The 4029-nt window shown below is 37.6% G+C and overlaps 1 pseudogene; it reads right to left on the bottom strand.

Annotated features, from left to right (window-relative positions):
* Positions 1–2909: 2909 nt before the first annotated feature.
* On the bottom strand, positions 2910–3703 carry LOC114211475 (small ribosomal subunit protein eS1 pseudogene; annotated as a pseudogene).
* Between the last annotated feature and the right edge of the window lie 326 nt (positions 3704–4029).

Here is a 4029-nt window from a genome sequence, read left to right as displayed (position 1 = left end):
TAATTAAAAATATCAAATATTGGGGCGCCTGGGTGGCTCAGTCGTTAAGCGTCTGCCTTCGGCTCAGGTCATGATCCCAGGGTCTTGGGATCGAGCCCCACATCGGGCTCCCTGCTCCGCGGGAAGCCTGCTTCGCTTCTCCCTCTCCCACTCCCCCTGCTTGTGTTCCCTCTCTCACTGTGTCTCTCTCTGTCAAATAAATAAATAAAATCTTTAAAAAAAAATAAAAAAAAATAAAAATATCAAATATTAAATTTCACATATTTATAGAAAAATAAAAGAAAGAGAAAAACAATGAATAATTTCTTTGCCTTGTGTGATTAATGGATTTACTTTTTGTTTTTAATCTGTTTCTTTTCTTCTTTGTCCAAATCTTCAATTAATATTCTTCATAATTTAAAAATTGGAAAATACTCTAAGTAGTTTACATTCCACTTTCTCTATATTGTTTTTAAACCTAAAAAGGAAAGTCCTGAGTTTAGGAACTAAAAACTTCAATCTATGATTGTTTATACCTCATATAAAGAGTTATACCTTTTTCTTTTTAGTGCCTTACTTCTGATATGTTTATGCCACATTTACATTTACAGATTGTTCTTGACTTAAATTGTAAGATTATGATGGTGCGCCAATGGCCACAATTGCCAGATTTTTAATTTCCCAACGAGCTCATTTTAACTTGTAAAGTGCAATACATAAATGTTGCCGTCAAAGCAGCTTAGGTTTTATTTTTATTTATTTTTTAAAGATTTTATTTATTTATTTGACAGAGAGACACAGCGAGAGAGGGAACACAAGCAGGGGGAGTAAGAGAGGGCGAAGCAGGCTTCCTGCTGAGCAGGGAGCCTGATGTGGGGCTCGATCCCAGGACCCTGGGATCATGACCTGAGCCGAAGGCAGATGCTTAATGACTGAGCCACCCAGGCGCCCCTAAAGCAGCTTAGGTTTTAGATTCCAGTTTTGTCACTTAATGTATAATACAGGACAAATTAAGTGAACTTTATAAAACCTGTTTCCTCATCTGTAAAATAGGAATAATTAAGGGGCACCTGGGTGGCTCAGTCGGTTGTGTCTGCCTTTGGCTCAAGTCATGATCCCAGGGTCCTGGGATCAAGCCCCACCTTGGGCTCCCTGCTCAGCGGGGAGCCTACTTCTCCCTCTCCCTCTGCTCCCTTGCTCCTGAACGCTCTCTCTCTCTCTCTCTCAAATAAATACAATCTTAAAAAAAAAAAGGAATAATTAAGGAACCTACTATATAGTTTTTTTGCCTATGTATACATGTTTGAGAAAGAGGAAAAAAAATACACCGGTTTATATACTAGTCAGGGTTCTCCTGAGAAACATAACAGGAGAAATGTATATACAGGGAGAGTGGGAGAAAAAAAAATTAAGTAATTGGTTTTTCTGATAGTGGAAAGTTGGTGAGTTGAAAGTCTGATGGGGGGAGGCCAGCAAGCTGGAGACTCAGGAGAGGGTCCAAAGGCAGAGCAGTTGGAGACCCAGAAGAGACAATGTTACAGCTGAAGTTCGAAAACAGCCCTGACATAATTCTTTCTTGCTCAGGAGAAAGGGAATTCTCTCATTCAATTCAGGCTTTCAACCAATTGGATGAGGCCGACCAGCATGTGTAGGGCAATGTGCTTTACTCAAAGTCCACTGACTTAAATATTAATTTTATGCAAAAACACCTTCACAGGAGCATCTAGAATACCTGACCACATATCTAAGCATTGTGGCTCAGTCAAGTTGATACATGGAATTAACCATTTCACTTCATGTGTAACATTATTTCTAGTACACACTCTACATATTGTTAATATTAGCTTGTAAAACTAACTTGGTAATCAGCTTTATAACTGGTCTTGCTTCAGTAACCCTAACTAAAATTACACAGAGCTGTTTTATAAGTACTAGAAGAATATGTAACCTTTAAAAAAGAAAAAGAGAAAAGAGAAAGGAAGGAAGGAAGGAAGGGACAGAGGGAGGGAGGGAAGGAAAGAAATTCACAAAAAAGTGTACTTCTTTCAGTTTTGTCTAAATTTCTTCAAGTTACAGAAATAAATATCAGCAATGTTAAAAAACCCACTTGAACTTCTTTCATATTCAAAACTGTGCCATAACCTCTCTCAAAATTTTTCATAAATAAATGCTTTCTTATTTAAGATCAAAGAACAAGGTACTAAAAGAATTAGTTTGCCAAACCATGGTAGTGGAACATGAATAAAATTTGTCTTTCCTGCTAAGGTTTATATTATAGGAGCTCTGCCTGTCACTTCACGTAAGTCAGACATCTGTTGTTACTCATCAATTCAGTGTTTTCCAAAACCTAAACAAAGATCTTTTCAAGAGATGCCAGCTTCTTCAGAGCTTTTAATGTGTCATATACACTTCTGCTAGTTATTTGATGCTGAGCTCTTCTGGTCTAGTAGATTGCAAAGTGCACCGGCAGTTTTTATTTTTGAAATATTTACAAGCAGAAACTTATGTCCTTCCAATAGGCTGCTTTCTAATTCTGTGGCAAAATTGTATTGCTGCAATTTCTCTTCATCCTGTGAGGAGCAAATATTTCTAGGATCAGAAGTTTTCATTCTCTGTACGTTCCCTTGTGTACTGGCGCATATCCTCTGCTAGCTTCCTGAGGAGAGGTTTATGAGAAGTCAATTTTCTGATATTTACATGTGAAGTTCTTCTGTTTTTCACACTTCTTTTATAGTTTCCTATGCTGTTAAGAATTCCAACACAATTCCCATTTTTGCTCAATTGTCATTTGTATTCGCCTCCTCCACCCCCAACTCCCAGATACTTACAGCATCTTTTCATCGTTTCAGGTGTTCTAATATTCTTTTTTCCTTTTTTTTTAAACATCACAAATGAGACTTTTTTATTTGTCACCATTAAATGTCTGAATTTTAAACTGATGCTTGGACTGGTGGCTCATATCCATCAGTTTGTTCAACTTTAGCACCGTCTCATCCCCAGTAGCTTTTCCAGAACTACTACCTTCACCATGAAGCTCCATGAGCTTTCCCAATTCAAACTTGGGCTTTTTCAGCATTTTTACTTTTTTAACAAAGACATCATGGAGTGGATAGATAGACTGACAAGTTTTTTCTATATCTTTTCCAATGCTGTCTGGAATCATTTTCTTGACCACTTCTTTCAAGTCATTTGTCTGCACCTCTCAGGTCATGATTTTCATCATCTTTTTCCGAATTTGATGGACCTGTTGGTGCTGAGCATAACAGGTCTTCCAAATCTGATTATCGTGTTTTTTAGTAAAACCAACACAAAACAGAAGAAGCAAATAACCATCAGTAGTCTTGACATCAACATGAGCTTTAATCCTGGTCTGCCATTTTTTGACCATGGAGCACATTTTGTCACGGGTAAGATCCATGCCATGGAAATTAGTCAGGCAGTTTTTGCCCTGAACATCCTCAGTACTTAGCCTGAATTTTCTAAATGCAATTTCATCCTTCGGCAGATCAGCAAGGCTCACTTCAAAAACATGGCCCTTGAGGCCATCGGATGCGATTTTGGTTCCTTGAGTTCTTGTGACTAATATTTTTCCAATATTTCTTACATTGAGCATAGCTGGTGCTTTCACATCATCCCAATCTTTCTTAGAAAACGGATCAACCACTTTCTTCCAGGCTCCGTTTTTGCCGCCTTTTGTAAGGTGCTTGTTCTTGCCTACCACCATGGCGCTGCTCCAGGTGTTCTAATATTCTAAATGGGATTTCTTGAAATGGAATTTTTTTTCCTGCTGTGTTCTGGGTTTCTATCAGTCTGGAAAACCATGACTCTCTTTCTTGAGAAATGTTGTTTTATTATCATAATGAACATTTTTATCTTTCCTTTTTCTTTCTTTGTCATTCTTTCTGTAAATTCCACCATTCTAATGCAGATGTTATGTGTTTTGAATTGATCCTATAAGACACATCTCATTCATCATTCTCTTATATTTCATTTTAATACCTTGGAAATTTCCTGAGGTTTAGTCTACAATTGTTACGAAAGGTCCTTTAA

This window comes from Eumetopias jubatus, unplaced genomic scaffold (assembly GCF_037043125.1).
Source record: "Eumetopias jubatus isolate StellerSeaLion01/CBP00866 unplaced genomic scaffold, mEumJub1_p1.0 scaffold_3, whole genome shotgun sequence".
Lineage (NCBI taxonomy): Eukaryota > Metazoa > Chordata > Mammalia > Carnivora > Otariidae > Eumetopias > Eumetopias jubatus.
This window is presented reverse-complemented; position numbering and strand designations above follow the sequence as displayed.